Here is a 23,051-nt window from a genome sequence, read left to right as displayed (position 1 = left end):
TAAAACCAGACAGGGATACAATCAAAAAGAGAACTACAAGCCAGTCTGTTTAATGAACATAGATGCATAAGTCCTCAATAAGATACTGGCAAGCAGAATGCAACAAATCATCAAAAAGACCATACATCTGACCAAGTAGTCTTTATCCCAGGGATACAAGAATGGTTCAATTTATACAAATCAATATATGTAATACATCACATAAACAGAAACAAGGACAAAAACTCCATGATCATATCTATAGACACATAACATAAAAAGCCTTTGACAAAATCCAACATCCATTCTTTATAAAAACTTTGAATAAAATAGGCATCAAAGGACTTAATCTCAATCTGATAAAAGCCACTAATTTTTTTCTTACTACATTTTTGTAGTACATGTTCACATTTTTTTTTTGGTGGGGGAATTGGTACATGTACGTAATACATCTTCCTTTTTTACTTTCTCTTTCCCCTCCATCCGTCTCTTAAGCCTTTCTTTTTTTTTACATGTTAATAATATATAGTGTTTCTATTCTTTATGTAGAGTTCGTACATGTACATAACACATCTTAATTCCTTTATTTGTCCCCTTTCCCTCCCCTTTCTTCCCCCTTCCCTTCATCTCTGGATTCCCTTTCCCTTTGAGAAAGTTCTATTTCTCTACTCCCTACTCCCTATTACCTATGTTTTATTTTACTCTTATTTTTATTTTGGGTTTCTCATATAAGAGAAACCATGCAATATTTAAGCTTGTGTTTCTGATTTATTTCATGTAACACTGCAGCCTCAAGGTGCATCCATTTTCCTACAAATGACTCAAGTTTGTCTCTCCTTATGGCAGAGTAGTACTCTATTGTGTGTAAATACCACATTTTCTTTAACTGTCTGTTGGTGGACGTATAACTGCTTCCAAGTTGTAGCTGTTATAAAGTGTGCTGCTACAAACATGAGTATGCATGTATCACTATGTGGTATGATGTCTTCAATTCTTTTAAGAAGACACATACATATAAGGGGAATAGCAGAATCAATTGGAATTTCTAGTTTCGGTTTTAATAAAGGCCATTTATGAAAAATCTACTGCAAATCATATTAAATGAAGAAAACATTAAAGCCTTCCCTCTACAATTGGGAACAAGACAAAGATGTCCATCATTACCACTCCTATTCAACATGGTCCTTGAAACATTAGCCAGAGCAGTCAGGCCAAAGGAAGAAATGAAAGGGATGTGTATATGAAAGGGAGAATACAAAATATTGCTATTTGCAAATGACATGATTCTCTGCATAGACACCCAAAATATTCCATCAAATGACTCCTAGAATTAATAACCACCAATGTAGCAGGATACAAAATCAACACACAAAATCATTAACTTTCCTATATATCAATAATATACGCACTGAGAAAGAAATTAGGAAAATAATACCATTTATAACACCAAGAAAAAATAAATACTTAGGAATTAACTTAACCAAGGAAGTGAAAGATCTCTACAATGTATAAACTACATTGCTCTAAAAAAGTAATTCAAAGAGGCCATCAAATTATGGAATGATATCCTCTGTTCCTGGTTAGGCAGAGTCAGTATAATCAAAATATCCATGCTTCCTAATCTAATACACAGATTTAATGTAACCCCAATCAAAATACAGCATTCCTCACAGGAGTAGAGAATACAGTCCTAAAAGTCACATGGACCCTGAAGAGACCCAGAATAGTAAAAGCAATCCTAGGTAACATGAATAAAGCAGGAAGTATTACAACCTGGATTTGAAGTTGTATTACAGGGGTTAAGAATAGCATGGTACCAGCACAAAATCAGACATGTGCATCAGTGGAACAGAATAGAAGATGTAGAAGCTGCCCCAGGTACATTCAGCTATTTGATCTTTGACAAAGAGACCAAAAAATAAACTGGTGCCTCTTAAATAAATGGTGATGGGAAAATAGGCTGCCCACATGCAGAAGGTTGAATCTAGACCCATAGCTCTCTCCAGGTACTAAAGTAAAATAAAAATGGATCAAATATCTAAAAGTTAATATAATATTTAATCTGCTGAAGGATACAATAGGTAAGATTCCTGAAGACACTGGCATACGCAGGGACTTTCTAGACACAATCCCAGTGGTACAAGAAACATTACCAAGAATCAACAGATGTAAACATATCAAAAAGCTTATGCACAGTGCTCTCTGAAGGGTGATAGACATTTACCTAGTCAAATGGAGTGCTGTAATGCTAAAGAATCAACCAGTGTGTTTGAGAGGGTTGAGGGTAGTGGGAGCAGCAGGAAAGGAGAAGAGTAGGAGTAGAAGAGCAGGAGGAGGACCTAGACATGAAGAGAATTAACCTGGAGTTAAGGAACAGAGCCTCACAGGAGGTGACAGACTTCGTCCTTGATAATTGCCTGTGTGTCAGTAGGGAAATTGAAGGCCTGAATGACACTTTTAAAGAACTAGAACTTCTCAGTATGGCTAACATGGCACTATGTTCACTGGCCCACCTTCCTAGCCTAAGTAAACTTCAAAAACTGGAACTTAGTAACAGTGCAATTTCTGGAGGCTTAGAAGTCTTAGCAGAAAAAATTTCCTCAATCTAAGTGGAAACAAAATCAAAGATCTGAGTATAGTAGAAGCTCTGCAAAATCATAAACATGAAAAGTCTCACTTTTTTAACTGTGAGATCACAAACCTGGAAGGTTACTGGGAAAGTATTTTTGAACTGCTACAGCAAATGACTTATACTTAGATGGATATGATCAGGAAGCACCAGATTCAGAGAGGATGATGATGAAGATGATGAAGAGGAAACTGAAGCTGGTCTACCGGAAGGGTTGGAAGAGGAAGATGAGGATGAGGAGGAAGATGAAACAGGCTTAGAATTGGGAGATGGAGAAGTGGGCTTCCCATATTTAATGGAAGACGAAATGCAGGATGAAGTGATGCTGATGACTATGTTGATGAAAGGGAAGAGATGGAAGAGAAAGAAGAAGGCCTGTGGGGGGTGAAGAGCAAATGAGATGCTGAAGATGGTTTGAGAGGAAGAAGATGACTAGATCATTCTAAGGCCGTATTCCCTAATGTTCTTGGGTGTGCAATAGGGTGATCTCATTTCTGTTTCTTTATGCACGATGGTTGTTTCCTATAGAAGATAATGTGTAACTTTTTAAAGGAAAAGTGTGATATTACTATTTTTGCCTTATCATCCCAATTAAGATTTACTACTCTGTTAATGATCAGATTATATGTAGAGAAAAATTTTCATTGACCCTACACCATTGTGAAATTCTCTAGTTATTTAGAATCTTAATTTTTTTGATTCACACTGTATTAGTAATTTTAAGCCCATAATTAACATGATTACTTTTTAAAATGTTTCAAAAATCTTATGCACAGCAAAGGATACAACTGGCAGGGTGAAGGGAGAATCAGCAGAATGAGAGACACCTTTTGCCAGCTATTACCCAGAAGGCCATATCTGAAATATATAAAGAGCTCAAAAAATAAAATTAGACCTCCACCAAATAAAAATCTCAATCCAAATATGGGCAACTGAAATGAATAAACACTTTGCAGAAGTACAAATGGCCAATAAATACGTGAGAAATGTTCAACATCTCTGGGTGTTAGACAAAGACAAATTAAGACAACACTGAGATTTCATCTTCCTCCAGAAAGAATGACTTTAGCAAGAAATAAAATAATAACAAACATTGGTGAAGCTGTGAGAAAAAATTCTTCTGCATTGTTGGTATAAACTAGTACAACTACTATGGAAATCATGCACATTCTTGACAACCTAAAACTAGAGCTTTCCACAGTGGTGTTGTCTTAGCTAATGAGGTTTATCCCAGGTGTGATTATTGCTAATTGAAAACTTTTCCAAATGCGGCCCAGTAACAGCTTGATATATAGTTGGCATGGGAAATTTTTCACAGTCTCTATGGGAATTGAATTTTAAAAAATCTAAAACTAGAAAAATTGTTTGATTCAGCTACTCTCCTTCTGAGTATCTTCCTAAAAGAGTTAAACACAGTATAGTGATACATGCAGAGTCAAATTTATAGCTGCACAATGTATAATAGCCAAATCCTGGGAGTAGCCTATACATCCATGAATAGCTGAATGGATAAAAAAAATGTACTTATACACAGTGGGACCATAAAGCAGGATAAATGAGCCATTTATGGGAAAATGGAACCACCTTAATGTTAAGTGAATTTAATCAGGTACACAAGCTCAGATACCATATGATTTAACTTACGTGAGAAACCCAAAATACAAAGAGCAAAATAAAGGATAAATAATGGGGAGTAGGGAGATAGATCTTGTTCAAATAGGAAAAGGATCAAGATATGGAAGAAGGGGAGGGGAAAGAAAGGGGATGAAAAAAGAATTGAGATGTGTTACATGCATGTACCAACTTCCCACAATGCATGTGGTTGTTACTAATAAACGTATACTAGTAAAAAAATAAATAAACCCCATGGTTCCATCTCCAGCACCTGGGACAAATTGTGAGGCAATGTGAACTCCAAAGTGCTTAGGTAGGCATACCCCTATGGCATTTCCAGAGGTTGGTTTTATCCCTCCTGGCCTCTCTTTCAGGCCACCTTTACTCATTCCTCGCAGTTTTCCTCATTCCTAGCTTCTCCAATTCCTGGGTTCACCATTTCAGTTTTTATTTCACTCTCACATACTGCCATCAGGTTCACACTTACTCACCTCCCAGATGTTCATCTGAAATCTAGGCAAGAGTCTTTCTCATCACAGAACTATTGAATTTTTATGTCTGTATAACCGGCACCACAGAATGATGCCAAGGTCTGCAACCAGGTTGAATAGTAGCCTGGCTCCCTTTAATGGGGGCTGCAGAGGCCTACATGTGCCTGGATGGCTCAGCAGTGTGACCTAAATCCTGAGGAACAAATTTCCAAGATAGTCATTCTGGAGCAGAGTGCCTTGGGGTTTCTTCTCAAAGCAATATCTTTTACTTTGGGAACTCTAGGTCTTGGGAGGGTGGGGCCTTGCTGGTCCCTCGCATGCACTTAAGCCATTTTCCCCATTATCCTGATCTAAAGTATTTAGCTTTTTTGTAATGCTAATCTTTTCAGCAAGGAAGCTCTCTTCTTCTGCTCCAACTTTGTGGGCCCCAACTTTAATTTAGGTTCCCTTCTGGCCAAACCCAAAAGTTTTTAAATCATTTAGCCATGTGGTTTGCTCTTGATTCTCAAACTAGAGCTGTCTAACCCCCCACAATAGTACCCATGCCACATTCTCAACATTAGACTGCCTTGAAGTGTCCTCTACCAGATTAATTAGTCTGCTGCCCTTAATCTCAGTCCTCTATAAAGTCTCAAGATAGGAGCAAAATGTAGACAAGTTTTCTGACAGAGCAAAACATACATGGCTTGGAGTCCAATTGGCAATGTAGTCCTTATTCTCAACTAAACTCTCCTGAGCTTCACCTTTACCATCTGTGTTTTTATCAATATTATGATCTTGCAGGCTCAGACCAGAATTTCCTTCCCATCAGCTTTGGGTTACAGCATTCTAGGACTGTTGCTCCAGCTAACATCTTTAAACCTTTCCAAACTCTTTTAAGTCAGCTGCAACACTTCTGAACCACATAGTCTGGTGATGTCACAGCAAGGGCCCCACTTCTCTGGTACCAAAATCTGCTGCAGTTACTTTGCTGTTGCTGGAATATAGTACCTGACACCCACATCTTAGTAGAGGAAAGGCTTATTTTGGTTTCAGTTCATAGTCAGTTGGCTCCAAGGCAGGATGGAATGGCAGAGGAGAGCTACTCACAGTGTGGTGGACCTTATGCAGAGAGAGACAAGGAGCTGGGAATGGAGATGTAAACTTCCAGGTCATGCCCACAGTAGCCCACCTCTTCCAACCAGTCCCCTCCTCCTAACAGCAAGTCAGTATTAATGCCCCTGTAATCCAATCACCTTTAAAATGTCCCATGTTTGAGCTCCTGAGGCTTCAGAGAGATATATATATGTTGTGGTCAGGAAGATGATCCTGTACCTTTTGTTTGATATGTCCTGTACCTTTTGTTTGCATTATTGGGAGAGTAGGGTGTATCTTTCCTGATGAGCATAAATTAAGTTGTGCATTGTCCCTGAAGCTGCTGTCAGTCTTTACGGGATCCTGAGATCAGAGCCTCCCTGGAAATGAAGTTAGTCCTGAGAAAGAGAGAAAACAGGTCATACTCACATTGTTTGAACTCTGGGTAAAGCTTCTCCTGGATGTAAATGCTGTAATAGACTCCTTTTTCTGTTTCAGCTGGTTTGGTTCAGGATTTTGTTACTTATAACCAAAAGCATCTTGAAACAACATACTTGTTTTGAGGTTTATTATACTATTTTTGAAGAGTTTTAAAACTCAAGGATACATGACAGCAACTGCAGAAAAAGTCTTACTAATTCAAAAGTTATTAGCAATACTGGATTTAGCAAAGTACTTATACTTTTATAAAAGTTGCTTTAATTTATACTTGATTTATAGTTTCATAGTTGTTTTTCCTACCTCCACTCATGGAAGATATGTTTATGAAATCCTTCCACCCAGCCTCAGTCTATTTCACTCTTTGGCACATTCCTAAAATAAGTTTTTAAGTTTGTCACCTCATACTCATTTCCTTGATGGCAGACTAAAATGTCCTAATGTCCTAAACCTGGTAATTGAATGTCAACACAAAATCTCACCAAGAAGGAGATTGGCTTGCAAGTGACACCTTTATTCCATGTAATAGCTTACTGAATATAAAGAACAGGCAAATTTTGAAGAATTTCTTTCTTTGATTTGCATCCTCATGAAAACTGTTTCTAGTTCTGAACTCTGTGTTGTCCACATTTGGAACTTTCAAGTGTAGCATGACCTTGATATATCATCATGTTTAGAAAACTTTGCATCCCACCTTTGAAATACTAACGTGGCTTATGCACTTGGTTTTTACTCTGTGCTGTGTTGGATATAGGTCACTTCAGAAACATAAAGCAGCAGGACAAACTAATGTTCTATAAGTAGTATTTGATATGCCTCACAGAATTAAAAAGTTTAGATCTAAAATTGAATAGAGTAAAAGGTCAGACTATTAAAACAGAGTTAAATTACAAACAACAACAAAAACCCCTCCTGAGTAGGTTAGTTGTGCATTGGAAACTGTGGTCCTTTATTCATCTGTAGGCCAAATACAGTGTAGAAAGTAAGGTATTTGTTTCCACAGATTTCTCATAAACCAGCCTGGTGACCTGGTAAAAGCCCTCAGCTCTATGAAAAACAACTAGGCTGCACACTAGGTGACATCCAGCCTGCTCTGTGGCCAAAGCTCACCCACTGTATGCGATCACGCTGCAGCTCTGCCATGCTCTCACGGAACACTGGGCCACAGGCCAGAGCGTTTCACTGGCCCCCAGCTGCCAGGGACAGCAAAGAGCTAAGTATTCTTTATTGTGACCCTGGAAAAATCCCTACATTGATTTCTAAATTGAAAATTTAAAAACAATTTACTAAAATAATTAAGAAAACAAGCATATATTAAGTATTTGTCAGCATACCAGACATTAAATTCCACAGAATGGGTTTTGACTTTTGTTTAACACTTTATTCCTAGCTTATAACAGTTACAAGATAAAAGGCTACTGAATGGATAAACCAAGTAAAATATAATAATTGAGAATTTTATCATTTCTCTTTTTTTCCTAAAATACAAACTATGTAGACTTTTATGTTTTATTTGAAACTAGTCTTTTATAAGATCAAATATGAAAAGAGCCATGAGGGAAGTATAAGTTGGTGAGTGATCAAGTGAACATGTGTGTGCACAGGACTGTGTGTGCCTGTGTGTGCTCACCACATGGGGAGAAGTCCCAAGCTTACACCTCCAGGTCAGACCTCTTCCTTGAGCTGTACACTCTTAACTGCCTGTCTGATACTTGCACTTAATGTCCCCAGGCATACTAAACTAAACACATGCAAGATGAACTGCTGATCCCCTCCCCCACCCCGCCAAGGCTTGTCCTCCCACAGGCTTCCCTAACTCAGTTAAAAGCAACTTCATCCTTTCTATGTCTTGGTCCACAAACCTGGGGTCATCTTTGGCTACTTTTTTTCTCTCATATCTTACATCCAATCTGTCAACAGATCTGTTATTCTGTGGTGTGTACCCAGCATTGACCGCCTCCCACCAGCTTCACAACTTGTACCATCATCCACAGCACCATCACCTTCCCCTGATCCATCGCAGGTTCCTCATCTGTCTTTCTGTTTCATCCTTGCTCTCGATTATCTCAGGCAGAGGATCTTTTAAAAGGTATCTCTGCCCAAACTCTTCCAGTAGTTTTCTATCTCATTCAGAGTAAAGTGCGAAGTCTTTACCTGGCTCACGAGGCCCTCTGTTACTTGGCTCATCTGGCCTTGGTGATGCCTCCTGTCTTCTGACCTCTCTCCAGCCATAGTAGCCTCCTTGCTATTCTGATGCCCACCTAGCAACTTCTTCCCTAGGATTTATCATCACCTTTCACAGCTCTTCCTCAGAAAACTGCATGTGTTCTTTTTACTTTAATATTTTTCTTAGTGCTGATCACTTCCTGGCATACTGATTGTTTTTTCTGTCTCCCCATTACCTCCTATTTAAGTTACAGATTCCATAAAAGCAAAGACCTTATTCGAAAGCACAGAACAATGTCTGGCACACAGTTAGCATTTGGTAATTATTTACTGACTTAGGGGTTTTAGATGGTACACTTGTTGGGAAGAAGTCAGAGTTAAGGTTGAAAAAATAGTTTTGACAAGTTTTGGAGGGTTGTGAATGCTTTCTTGTGAGTGTTTATGAACTAGTAGTACAGAGTAGTCAGTGAAAGGGTGCCCCAAATCAGGAACAGGGAAGGGTATTGTTGAAGTTTTAGGGAACTAATAACATCTCTAACTTCTAAGTTAGGATCCAGTTCAGAAATGAAGATGCCAGAGACAAGGAATTGGAAATCAAAATGTTGCTTCCTTTACCCTTAAAGCAAATTTTAAAATATAGCTTTTGTCTGTGGGTTAGGAGGATCCTTTTGGTTTTTATAGACAGATCTGCTAGGCATGGGTGGGCTGACCTTACAGGGGCCTACCTGGTGGGGAATAGGTCTGTCTAGTCATGTGTGGTGCAGCAGAAGGCTGGAACACATCTTTTCCGCAGGCCCAGAGTGTTGGAAAGACAGAGTGACAGGAGTAGGTGGGGCTAGGTATTTTTAGTTTCCTCTCCAAAGTTGACCACCTAGATCACCTTTTGGAGAAGAGAACAAAGGGATTAAGAGATGATGTCATAGATTGCACTCTCAGGAAATCTGACTTTGAGATGGAGATGACTATGCAAACAGTGCTTTGGGGAGGGCAGCAGTGGAGGAAAAAGGAAAGAGGCGGATTTTGCAGAAGAAAAAGTTTAGCTGTCTCCACAGACAACTCCGTGTAGCTCCACCCACTGCACCCACCAGTCAGTGGGCAGTAGCCACTATGGAACAAGATTGTGGTCTTGGGTAAGGTTGTCCCATCATAAAATCCTTCATCCATATCACAGCTGTTCATTCTCCATTTTTCCCTTCCAGGGAATGAGGTAAACATTCCCTGAAAACCTGAGGACTGGGTAATTTGTTTCCCTCTAAGAGAGAGCCCCTAGATTTTTATAGTGAATGGTACTACCACTACCTAGAAATATAAGAGGGAGAGGAGACAAGATCTCTGAAATAAGCCACATACAGAGCATAAGATGGAGGAGCAGGAGAGCAGGATGTCCCAGCAGCTGCCCACTGGTCTCTATCCACTAGGCCCTGCAGTGTGTGCGGAGGCTGCTCCAGTTGCACCCCACTGACTTTGTATCCTCAGGACTATATAGTTCAGGAAATGCAGTATAAACTGAGTCCTCCTCCTTTTTCATTCACTATTTGCTACTAAATGAAAATGCATGGGATTGTGTTGTTTCTGGGGCTTTGGAAACTACACAGGTTCCTGCCATACCATGTTAGTCATAGAGTCCTTGTAATAGGCTACTAAATTCAGCAAGTACATTTATTAAATCCACAAAATGGCATCCTCTTTGTAAGAAGTCATATTTTTATTTAGTCTGATAAGATTTTCTCAGCATTTCATAGTTTTTGCAATATGAATATAGTATTTAGCATTCTATGAAAAATGTAGAAATCACAGCTATTCTTGTTTTCAAGTGTTTCAAGTCATTTGGTGTGATCGGCCTTCATTGTACATTTGAAATCTAACCTTGAATATTTTTCATGTCTGTATATGTACATGTTTTAGGGGAGTGGAAACTGTCTCCTGAGTTATTAATGTGAATACACTACACTTCCATTAAACTTCCAAAAATGAAAATTTACTTCCTCTGAATGGGTGCAATGAGACACCTCTTGTGCTCCTAGCTACATTTACTAGTTTTGTTTTGTTTGTTTGTTTGGAGTTTTTATTTTCCTTTTCATTTCATTTAGATGGAGTCCTGCTTATTATCACTCTAAATTGCATTGGATTGTTTTTTAGTAAGTTGCCACTACTCAAATAGGCCAGATCAAGACATTTATTGCCAATTAGGAACAGGATGTTTGAGATGCTTAGTGATGTTCTCCGGATGACCTGTTTTATGTTTTCAGTTTGTTTTGTTTTATTTTTGTTTTATGAACACGTTGGCTTTTCCATTAAACTATAACTTTAATTGAATTGGCTTGGTTAATAGAACATTGACCAGATCCCCTTCTGATCCCCCAGCCCTCCCCTAATCTCCCTACCCCTATTGTGCCCCAACCTCAGTCTAAAGTAAAGGGAATTTCTAGGAATTATAGATAACACTTTATATGTTTCCAAGACATAGCCTCATTCTATTTCCTTCTAAATTGATGGGGCAGTGTTCCTTGGGCTATTTAGAAATATATTCCTGTGAAAAGTAAATTTAAACAATAATGTCTGTAGTGGGAGGCATTTCTTAGTGAATAGCCACCAGTGAGAGGATGTGGATGTCTGCACCACACGTGGCTGCATGGTCTGTACATCTGTTTTGAAGTTCAGTTGTTTCCTGTACCACATGCGTGTTTCTTTAGGAGGCTGACATCCCTCCCAGGAGCTGGGCGTTGTGAGCTGTAACTCTAACTGGCTCTTTCTGACCTAGAGATTGTTAGACTTTGCCTTAGTTTGACTGTTGTTCTATCATATCTGGTTCTGTTTAATATTGATAACATTGGAGTTTCTATAAATTAGCAATATGGCAAAGGAGCCAAGCATATTTAAACTCATAAATCTTGATTTCCAGGTCCTTTAAAAACTTTAAATAGTCCTTTGTGGAAGACATAAAGGGTACGTATAAAAATTCTGACTATCAGAAGGCTTTCTTAGTTAAATTGAAACTATAAAACAACCTCAGATAAATAACTTCTTTCAGAAGTCAGAAAATCCAGATCTTTCCTGACTCTGGTTCTGTGATCTTTTCTAAATTATATACCCTGATTTGCATATATTAAAAGATGATGATGAATACTATATGAGTTCACTTATATGAAGTATCTTAAGTAGTCGGTTCATAGAAAGAAGTAGAACAGGAATTGGGGAACAGGAAAGTAGAGGAGTTATTTAATAAGTCTAGAGTTTTAGTTTTGCAGATGAAAAAATTCTGGAGATCTGTTGCATGACAGTGTAATATTCACTGAACTGTTCTCTTAAAATGGTGAGTAAATTTTATGTTGTGTTTTTTTAACCACAATTTAAAAATTTTAAATTTTTCAAAGTAATAGTATTACTGTTAATTGAATGCTTAGCATATGCCATACATGTATTATTGTATTAAATATTCACAGCTCCATGAAAGGAGATATTATGACCCTGTTGTATAGGTGAGAGAACTTAGATTTAGAGCAATAATTCACTAGCAAGTAGGTGGCAAACCATATTAGGCCTAGATATGCCTCTAAAACCGCCTGAAAAATACATTGACACCAGCTAAACTTAAAGCCAGACTATCTCCAAGGCTTTTTAGCTCTAGAATCTCTGATTATGACTTGAGATAGCAAGGGTACCTGCAAAGTCCTATCAAGTAAGAAAAAAAGTTAAATTTCTGGATGTTCAGAAACTACTCCTCTGTCATTTTTAGCATTTCCAGTTTGCCTAACTAGGTTTTACCTGTGGTATCTCAGCAACACTGAAAGCTGATTTGTAAGAGCCTGAGGTTTTATTCAAATTTTAGAAAAATTAAGATATTGGGGCTGAGGATTTAGCTCAGCGGCAAAAGCGCCTGCCTGGCAAGCGCAAGGTCGTGAGTTCAGTTCCCGGTACCGGAGAAAAAAACCAAAAAAAAAAAAAAGAAAAATTAAGATATTGATGGTGTTTATTTCTGTAGAATGGCTTGGTGGAGTCTGAGAAGAATCTCCACCTTTCATTATATTTTTTCTGCTTTTTTATCATAGCAGGTCTACATTACTTATGTTATGGGTTGACTCTGTGTCTTCCCTGAAATTTATATGTAGAAGTCCTAACCCACGATATCTCAAAATGTGGCCTTATTGTAAATAGGATCATTGCATATGTTGTTAGTTAAGAAGAGATCATACTGGATAAAGGTGGGCCCCTAATTCACTATGACTGATGGTCTTATAAAAGGGGGAAATTGGACACAGAGATACGAATACAGAGAGAAGTCCATGTGAAGCTGAAGGCAGAGATAAGCTAATACTTCAGCAAGCCAAGTAATAGCAAAGATTGCCAGGAAATGACCGGGACCAAAGGGGGAAGCACAGGGCAGCATTTTTCCTCACAGCCTCATAAGGAAAGAAGCCTGATGGCACCTTGCTGTCAGAATTCCAGCATCCAGAATTGTGACACAATGCATTTCTGGTTTAAACCACCCTTTTGTGGTACTTCATGGTACTTTGTGGTACTTCGTTGTAGCTGCCCCAGCAAACTAATGCAGATTCTAAAATGAGAAGTTTTAAAAATGCAATAAAAAAGGTAGTCACTTTCTTCTTTTCCTTTCCTTCTTTTTTCCTTTCCTTTTCTTTTTTAGCAGTTTCTTCTAAATACATATATATACACACACACACTCAAACACACAAGATAGTTAAGAGTTAAACTAATTGCTATTAGTTCATTGAAAAGAAAGGTTTATGCCTATATTGTTTGATCAATTTTTCATGCCTATATTTTGTGATATGAGCAACTACTTTGAAGATAGCAATGTGCAATGTACTAACCATTGTTACTCTCTTACAGTCTTGTTTTAAAATTTTATACCATTGTTTTTATGTTTATTTTTCTTTTCTTTAAAATAAAAACAATAAATTGCATTCAAACAAGCAAACAAAAGAAGGTAGTCAACCATACCTCCTGGCAGTTTATCCAAAGCAGTATTCAAATTAAGGAGGAATCTTTATTTATGAGGCTGTTTTTGTTTTTATTTTTTGAAACAGGGTCTTGCTATGTAGCCCAGGCTGACCTTGAACTCATGGCGATCTTCCTGCCTCAGCCTCCCAAGTACAGGGATTACAGATATGCACCACAGCGCCCAGCTTGTGAAGATGTTTGTTGTAACAATTTTTATAATTGGAAAAAAATGAGAAAAAATCCAAATGTCTAGGCATTATGGAATAGCCAAATTATTACATATCTACCTGATGAAATATTATGTTGTCATTTTGTATAGCATATGAAATGTGAAAAATGTGTATAGCATAAATAAAAAGCTGGATGCAAAATTGTGCAAAATGAGAACAGCTGTGCAAAAGAGATGCAGTGTACTAAAGTTGGAAAAGAACACCGAAAATTTAGAAGCTTTATTAGGATAATAGAATCATGCATTTTTTTCCTTCTAGCATTTCTTTTAGTTTGTTACTTTTATGACATAGAATTATGGTAATGGATTATTATGATGATGATATTATTCTCAGAAATCAACTTTGTTGAAGGAAATTTTACATACAGCAAAACCCTTTTTAAGTGAATAGTTTGGTAGTTTTGACAACTGTATGTATATACCTTACCACTATAGTCAAGAAAATAAAACATTTCTGTCCTTCCAGAGTATTCTCTAATGCCCTTATATATTCAGTTCTCTCCCAACTCCAGCCTTAGTTAACCACCAATCTACTTTCTATCTCCATCAGTGAACTTTTTTCTGTGATTTCATATAAATAGAATAATACGGCATATGCACCTTCATGTCTGGCTTTGAATCCATATTATACCTCATATGAGGAATTGATTATTTTTTATTATTTAGGAATACTCCATTGAATCAGTATACCGGTTTTTCTCCCAACTCACTTGTTAATAACAACTTGGATTGTTCTTGATTTCTGGCTATTATGAATAAGTTGCTATGGAGTGTTCTCTAAATGTTCATTGAGGCAAGGTGGCTGATAGTTGTTGAAGATGGAACAGTCTGAGATTGTTTTCCTCCTGCGAGCCAACAAGTTAGTCTGCTACAGAACGCAGAGGACTACTGGGTTAAAGACAAAGGATTTTATTACAGAAAGCAGCAAGTGTTTGTTATTTGTTTCTGTTCCCTTGTCACTTAAGGCCCGTGGAGAAAATGCAGAAAGTCCTACATAAATATTGTGCACATATGACTTCGAGTCACAAGAGGAAAAACTTCAGTTTGTAAGTGTTCAAATCTTTTATAGTAGGCTGCAGACAAATGTCCCTTTACCCTACCATTGGTTTGATCTGGCAGGCATTTTGATTTTTATAGTTTACGTCCATCCTTTCTAGGAAGGCTTGTGTTTAGACTTTCCTGGGGTGGGTCGTAGTAGCCTCTCTCCAGGGCTAGTTTTTACTCTTCCAGTATGCAGGCCTTTTCCAGTTTCTGTTGATCGCCTGAAGATGGAATTCCATTGTCCTCTCAGTCTTTCCTGAGTTCTGAGAACCATTTACGATGTCACTGTTTGGCAATTGTACTTTATTTGCCCTAGTGGAGTTTCACACTACTCATGCCTAAATTATTAGTCAGCGAAAGACTCACACCCAACACATTGATGTCTGGAGCTTTTTCTCTGTTGAGCTGTATTTTTTTTTCCTTCAAATTCCAGCTGTTTTTGTCTCCATGACTCAGTGAGGTTTCTGCATTCTGCCTGCAATGACCCTCCCCACTTCCTAATGCATTCAGGCAGAAATCCAGGCCCATCAGAGGATTTGCCTCATTGGTTTTTCTCCTTGTAGGTATCATAGTCTGGTGCTGCCTATTGCTCAGCGTTGGAAAACATTTTGTCCAGTATTTTAGTTTTTGTAGCAGGAGGATGAACGTAGTAACTTGCTAGGACTGGAAATCCTGAAGATAACTGAAGTGCCTAAAATTCCATGGAAGAATTTAATAAAGCTTTAAGATTTTTTCAAGTTAGTTTCAGAGATGAACACGTGTATATTATTATGCTACTTCAGTAAAAATAACATTTTTACATTACAAAGCCCTATTATATTATAACCTGTCTGTTGTACATAGATGAAATGAGTTTTTATATAAATGTAAAATATCTTGAGTCTTTGTGCTGTGATAACTTCCAATTGTTAAGATTGTTTTGTTACTGGGTTTGGGGGTGCTAGCATCTCCTTCTGAAGGTGGTTTCCAGGTTCTTTCTGTCCTGAGCAAAGAATTGGTCAAAACAAGCACAAATGGTAACAAAATTTTACTAAAAGTAGGAAAAGAAACAAGTTTTGCGGGGGGATTTGGGCCAAGTAAAAGTGGGAAAAGAAGCACACCCTACAGCCTGAGGGTGGGCCACCATGCAAGAAGAAACACAGTGGCGAAAACACAATGTGGACTGTCCTTTTTATATCACCCACTCCTTAGGTTGATGTCAGGTCTAGGCCATCCTATCAAAAACCTGCTTAACTTCTCAGGAGAAGCTCATACGCAGGGCTTTGGGAACTGTTCTGTGCATGTGTCCTGGGATTTTATAATGCCTTCTTTCCCAGCCAGTTTTACCTACACCCTACCTTCCTTTCTCAATTTAGTTAAAAAGAAATTTGGGGCATCTAGATCAGATATGGAAGAAGTGGTATAATTTGAGACTGCGTTTTGGAATGCATATGCATAAGCACTCTGCCATACAAACTGCCTAGGGTTCGAATCTGTATACAGCTTGTTAGCTTATTACTCAGGCAGATCATATCTTTTCAGAATTAGTTTGCCATCTGCAATAGAAAATAATCTCATCACCTCACAGGATTGTTGGGATGATTAAATTATTATACTGTTATGGTTGATACATTTTGTCAACTTGGGGAGCCTAGAGGTTTGACTAAGTGACTCAGCAGGAAGCCAGGGTGCTTACTTTGTATACATCCTGAGCCTGTGGGAGAGGAGGGCATGGAGATTATGCGAGAGCTACATGCTGCTTAGGTGGGTGTAGCCTGTTTACAATGTAAGGGAGGGAAAGAAGCTGTTTGCCGCCATTCCTCCCTTTTGCTCTGGCTGCTTTGCTGTTCAGCTGCCATTCTCCCCTTTGCTCTTGTTGCTTTGCTACCTTCTGTGTCCGAGCCAGCCAAGTATGGACTGAAACCTCCACAAACTGTAGGCTAAATAAACCTTTCCTTCCTTCATTTTGGGTATTGGGTATTTTGTCTCAGCAACGAGAGAAAAGTAACCAAGACATATACATACAGGGTGTAGGTACATCAGTGCAAAGCTTTTAGAATGATGCTTGACATTAGATGTTTAATGTTCATTGTCATTGTTGTGATTGTTACTGAGTATTGAGTAACTGAATTACCAGTTACATTGATGTTTGTCACTGTAAGTCTTAATAAATTCTTGGCCATTTTAATTGAAACATCCTTTGTTTTTAAAACCAAATGCATAGTTTTACAATTTAAAGAATAATAATTATACGTACCTCCATTAGATATGAAATACTATTGATATGTTCCGTGTTACCCATGTAGCTCTCCTCCTTCACATATCCTATTCTTGTTTCCTGTCTTAAATTTTCTATTCACTCTTGCTTTGGTTTCTTAAAAATAGTTTTACTACATATTGATTTAGTCATAAATAATATGTAATTCAATCTTCAAAATTTTTCAATTTGTGTTTATTTATTTATTTAGTCTTTTTGAGACAGGGTCTTGCTATGCTGTTCAGGCTGGCCTTGAGCTCACTTTGTAGCCCAGGCTGGTCTCGAACTCACAACAGTCCTCCTGCCTCAAGCTCCCGAGTGCTGGGATTACAGGTATGTGCCAACACATCCGGCTCAGTTTTATTTTTTATTAGTACATGCTTCCATTGTATAATGATTACATTCTTTGTGGAGAGTTGATACACGTGCACTACATGACACATCTCTTTTTCCTTCATCCCCTCTCCCTTGCCTCCCAACCCCTTCCATCTTCTGATCCCCTTTCCATTTGAAAAAGGTGTATCTCTCTACTTCTTATTTTATGTTTTAAAGCTCTTATGTAAGTATAATGACATGTATGCTGCTTCTGCTTGCTTATTTTACTCAGTATTATATATTTTTTGAGGTTCATCCTTGTAGTGTATTCATTTTCAGTAGTGTGGAGTATGTTTATTTCCATGTTTTTTGCTGTTACAGGCAGTACAACTTTGAATATTTCTGTGCATGTTCCCTAGTGTACATGTGAAGGCATTTCTTTGGTATATGTCTAGACCCTCTCGGGCTGTAATCTTCTCAGGTTATAATCTTCAGCTTTCTGCTGACTGCGGCAGCCCTGGGTGGAGTGAGCTGTTATTATCATCAAGGAAGGGCTTTGGAGGGCTTGAACCAGTGTGGCTACCAGATGATGGAGGGAAGCATAGGAATTAGAGATTTTGTTTCAGAACAAAATAATGAGTAGAAATGGGGGTGTGTTACATAAAGGGCGTGGGACCGGGTGAGAAAGAGAGACTTCAAGGATGGCTCCTGGGGTTTTAAATGAACATGCCTTTTACTTAATGGAGACTGTTCCCAGTAGGCAGACTTGCTTCATATTGTTTTGCTTTAATTCATACTTTAACTTAAAAAAAAAAACAACTTTCATTTTTAGACCCATTTTAGGTTCACAGAAAAAGTGAGTGGAAGAAAGAGATTTTCCATATCCTTCTGCCCCTGCACATGCACAGCCTCCCCCACTGTCACCAGTCTGTCACCAGAGTGCTCCATGTGTTACAACCGATGAATCTGCTTTGAGTCTTTGCTACCATCCAGACTCCGTAGTGTACCTTAGGTCACTCTTGGTGTTGAGTATTCTGTGGGTTCGGACAAATGAATAATGGCATGTATCTGCTGTTATGGTATCCTACAGAGTAGTTTCATTGTCTTTAAATTCCCCAGTATTCTGCCTGTTAACCCCTCCCTCTTCCCAACCCCTAGAAACCATTGATCTTTTGAGTCTCACCATAGTTTTGCCTTTTCCACAGTGTTGTATGGTTGAAATCATAAAGTACGAACCATTTTCAGATTGGCTTCTTTCACTTAGTAACAATAGCTCAGTTTTTTAAAGTGCTAAATAATATTCTGTAGTCAGGTTATACCACAATTTATTCACTCACCTACTCATTGTCTTGCTTCCTTCTAAATTTGGCAATTATAAATAAACCTACTCTAAACATCCATGTGCCGGTTGGTGTTTTATGGCCAGTTCCTTTGAGGAGTGTGATGACTGGATCTTATGGTTGGAGTATGTTTAGCTTTGTAGGAAATTGCCAATCTGTCTTCCAGAGGAGCGGTACCATTTTACATTTCCTTCAGCAAAGAATTAGAGTTCCTTTTGCTCCACATCCTTAGCAGTTTATTTGCTGTTGTCAGCGTTTCTGATTTTGGCCATTCTAATAGATACATAATGGTAGCTCATTTTAATTTGCATTTCTCTGATAACATATGATAGGGAGCATCTTTTTATATTCTTATGTGTTATTTGTATATCTTCTAGTGAGGTATTTACTAGGGTCTTTGGTCTATTTTTTAATTGGGTTGTTTATTTTCTGAGTTTTAAGACTGCTTTGTTATTTTGAATAATAGTCCTTTATCTGTTGTGTCTTTTGCAGATATTTTTTCCTAACCTATGACTTCTCTTTTCATCCTCTTGATTGTGTTTTTTGCAGAGCAGAAAGATTTAGTTTTAATGACGTCAGCCATTCCTTTGCTATTACATCTAAAAAGTCATCACCAAATCCAAGGTCATCTGGATTTTTTTCCTGTTTTTTTCTGAGTGGTTTACAGTTTTGTATTTTATAATGTAGCTTTTTTTTTTTTCCTGTTTGAATATTGAACCCAGAGCTTTTGTACTGAGTTACAGCCCTCGCCCTTCTTTTATTTTTTTATTTTGAGATAGAGTCTTGCTAGTTTGGCTTAAACTTCTGATCCTCCTGCCTCAGCCTTCGATTACAGGCATGGTTGCTATTCATTTCGAGTTAATTTTCGTGAATGATGTAAAGTCTGTGTCTGGATCTCTCCCACCTTTTTTTGCATCTAACTACATGGACTTTTTAAGATTTAACATATAAGCTACCATTCCTGATGTTCAGGTGTTTGCCTAGAGAGGGCTCTATTCGCTTTGTAATATACTGCTTTAAATATGCTCTTTGAGTAGAACTGAATGGTTGGCAGTGATGTGTAATGGCATAGAACAAAGAACCAAGAGGCCCTTGCAAATGACCTGAGATTTGGACTTTATGCCTCTTGATTACATCCATTTCCAAGCTGTGTTAGTGGAGGCTGGCAGGTACTGTAGGTATAGTTCAGATAGGTAAGGTTTAATCTTATTAAAGCCTTTTATCCAAAATTAAATAATTCAATTGCAGTGACATTAGGAGGTAAGGAAATCATATTTAATATGCCAAGGATAGTAGGAAAATAAGGGAAATGGTAAATGGTAACAAGTCTGAAGGTCTAGATTTGAATCTGACCTGCCATTGATGAATGATACTGATTTTTACTGTTTTTGTAGCAAATTACTGCAGTATGACATTTTTATCTTGCTGTTTTAGAAGTCAGAAGTTCAGAACTGGTCTCCTGGGCTAAAATCAGGTGTTGGCAGACATTTCTTTTTGGAGCCTTTCTGGGCAGAACCCATTCTTTCCTTTTCCATCCTGTAGAGGCCACCCACATTCCTTGGCTTGTGGCTTTGTCCTCTGTAATTAAAGCCAGGAAATCTTCAGGCTGCCGCTGCTATGGTTCTCCCTCTCCTGCCTCCTCCTTCCACTTTTAAGGGCCTTTGTGGGTATATTGAGACTACCTCAAAGGTTAGCAAGGATAATTTCCATCTACAACCTTCTCTTATGCCATATAAAGCGATGCATTCACAAACTTCAGGGATTAGGATTCCTGGATATCTTTAGGGTGACATCATTTTGCCTGCCACAAAAGGGTCCTCACAGCCAATCACAGAGGCAACTTGAGCAGCTTTCTTATTTATGAAACCATGCTGCGGCCATACCACCCTGAATGCGCCCAATCTTGTCTGAAACCATAATGATAATACCACTATCCACTGACAGATTTAAATGAACATTGTTTTGGGGAGACTTTTTTCCCTCCTGAGACAGGGACTTTCTGTGTTGCCCAGGCTGTCCTTGAACTGAGCTCAGGCAATCCTCTTGTCTCAGCCACCTAAGTAGCTGTTCACCTTAATCCTTTATCTGTATCTTCATAAATCAGGTACTTTAAAATTCAGGAAATTTTTGTGCATATTAGTATGTTCTCTATAAATGGCATATTTAAACTAGCTCTGGTTAATCATGCCTGTAATCCCAGTACTTAGGAGGCTGGGGTAGGAAGATTGTTTTGAATTTGAGGCCAGCTACATAGTAAATCCCAATAAAAAGAAGCAAACAAGCAAAATGACATATTTAAAGTATGTATTATACTGGCCCTAATCATTTCATTTGTTAAAATTATAGGCTGGGGATAGTAATTTAGTGTGTCCCAATGCCTGTGGCTCTAATAGAAGTTCCTTAAACTTGAAATAGTGTTAGATTTATAAAAAGGAGAGCAAACAACTTTGGTATAAAACAACACTAAGCGATATATGTGGATGTCTTTTCTGTTAAAAGGCTTACAGATTGCCAGAAATCATTTAAAGAGTTTAATACTTTCTTGTCTCTTGTCTCTGAAGTGTGTCCTAGAAGATGGAGATTAAGAACTAAAGGGCTGGAGGTATAGTTCAGAGGTAGAGCAGAGCACTTGCCTAGCATGCTTAAGGTCTGGTTTCATCCCCACCGTGACAAAAAAGAAAAGAGGTTGACTGAAGTACTGCAGTTGGAGCTCTTTAGGTCACATCATGATTTGGGGGATATTTGCAAGGGGAACAATATAATACAGGACATATATTTTATAAGATTATAATAGTCACCCAAAGAATGATATACAAGAGAGTGCAGGAAATCTGTCCACACATTAGAGACCAAGGAATCTAGTCAAGGGCCTGGATCCCATGAAATTGTCCTTCACGAGTCCAGCTGAAGGCCTAGAGTTCATAACAATGCCTTCCACGAGTCCAGTTGGAGGCTTAGAGCCCATAATGATATCTCATGCAGGTCTGTTTCACGGATCTGCTCTGGGAAGACCCAAAGGTCAGTGGTGGAATCTAGGAAGTCTGTGCCAGTGGGATGAAGGATCTGTGCTAACAGGCTGAGGAATCTACACTGGAGCCAGGAAGTGACACACAAAGTAAGAACCAGAGCTCCCCTGAAAAGTACCGCAGCTGTCCTCAGCAACAGTGAGGTCCAGAGCTCCTCCCATGGTGAAGACAGCTGAGTTCCCATCAGGAAAGCCAATGCAGCAAGCTTCTTCAGGAGACTGGCAGTGCACCACCCTCCCCTGTGGAGCCAGGAAGCGATGCTCAAAGTGAGGACCAGAGCTCCCCCAAAGTGAACTGAAGCCTTTCTCAGTGCCAGCAAGGTCCTGAGCTCTTTGGAGGAGGCAAACAGCCAAGTTCATCAGGAAAGCCTGCATGACAAGCTCCTCCAAGAGAACCAACAGCTCCTAACAGCTTCCACCAGCTCCCAACAGCCTTTCTCAGCTCCCAACAGCCTTTTTCAGTTCCCTAGACTTTTCTTCTCCAATTCTGCCTCTTATACTACTGGCAACAATCCTCTGGAGGGCCTCCCACACCCAGCACCATGCTTACTCAGTTCAGCTGGGGGTTATAAGTTGACCACGAGTTGTCAGTGCACTACAGTCCACCCCCAGTCAAATTGATAACCATGCACATTTCCTTAATCCATAGTCTGTAGTGGCAGATTTGTGAAAAGTTAACATCTTAGTCTATTCACATTTATATTAATATAACAGTTACATATATACAATTCTCTTTTTGCACTCATTCCTGTACCAAAAGTAAAATATTTAAAGGGTGACCAAAATTCAATGTTAAAAGACAGTACTTTGATTAATTAACCTGATTACAAACATATATCTAAAAACATATTAAAGAGCTATTACAGTCACAGTCCTTATTTCCCATTAATTTTTACAACACATGGCACGACTAAAAAATAAGGATCTCCTGCAGTTCAAATACACTCTCATCTTCAGGTGAAAGGTTTCAATTCATTTTTACATTGTCCTGTTCTTAATAGTTACGTTGTTCTCTATTTCAGCCTTGCAACCCAAAGCTCCATTAGAGCCACCCCTCCGGCCAAATGTTTCATGTCATTCTACTGGCTCTTTGCTCTTAATTTCAAACATAGATCTGGCCAAAAGCTCTTAACAGTAACCATGCCACCGTCCCAACAATAGACTACGTTGAAATTTTTGTCTCTCCAACCAGGCAATATCTCTAAACAAACAAAATGCAGACCAACTTCTACCAAAGCACAATATACTACCTGGGATCCAGAGCCAATGCAGTCCTTCTCAATTGAGGCCTCCTGAGCTTCATCTCAACAAGTAGCATTTCCATAAGTACTCTGATTTTCCAGGCTCCGATCAGAGTTTCCAATATAGTTTGCAGCATTCAAGGGCTACCTCTTTGGCCAGTCTCTCAAAACTTTTCCAAATTAAATCCAAAGGTTCTTAAGTCACATGGCCGGGCAACATCACAATAACCCGACTCTCCCGGTACCAGTTTTATTGTGGTTTGGGGGATAT

At 38.6% G+C, this 23,051-nt stretch overlaps 1 protein-coding gene and 1 pseudogene across 4 annotated transcripts in view; both read left to right on the top strand.

The window, feature by feature from the left end:
- Fancc (Fanconi anemia, complementation group C) overlaps positions 1 to 23,051 on the top strand; it is a 214,654-nt gene that overhangs the window by 101,221 nt on the left and 90,382 nt on the right. The gene's annotated exons all lie outside the window — the stretch shown is intronic.
- On the top strand, positions 2,325 to 3,040 carry LOC102026017 (annotated as a pseudogene).

This window comes from Chinchilla lanigera, unplaced genomic scaffold (assembly GCF_000276665.1).
Source record: "Chinchilla lanigera isolate Chin_1 unplaced genomic scaffold, ChiLan1.0 scaffold00021, whole genome shotgun sequence".
Lineage (NCBI taxonomy): Eukaryota > Metazoa > Chordata > Mammalia > Rodentia > Chinchillidae > Chinchilla > Chinchilla lanigera.
This window is presented reverse-complemented; position numbering and strand designations above follow the sequence as displayed.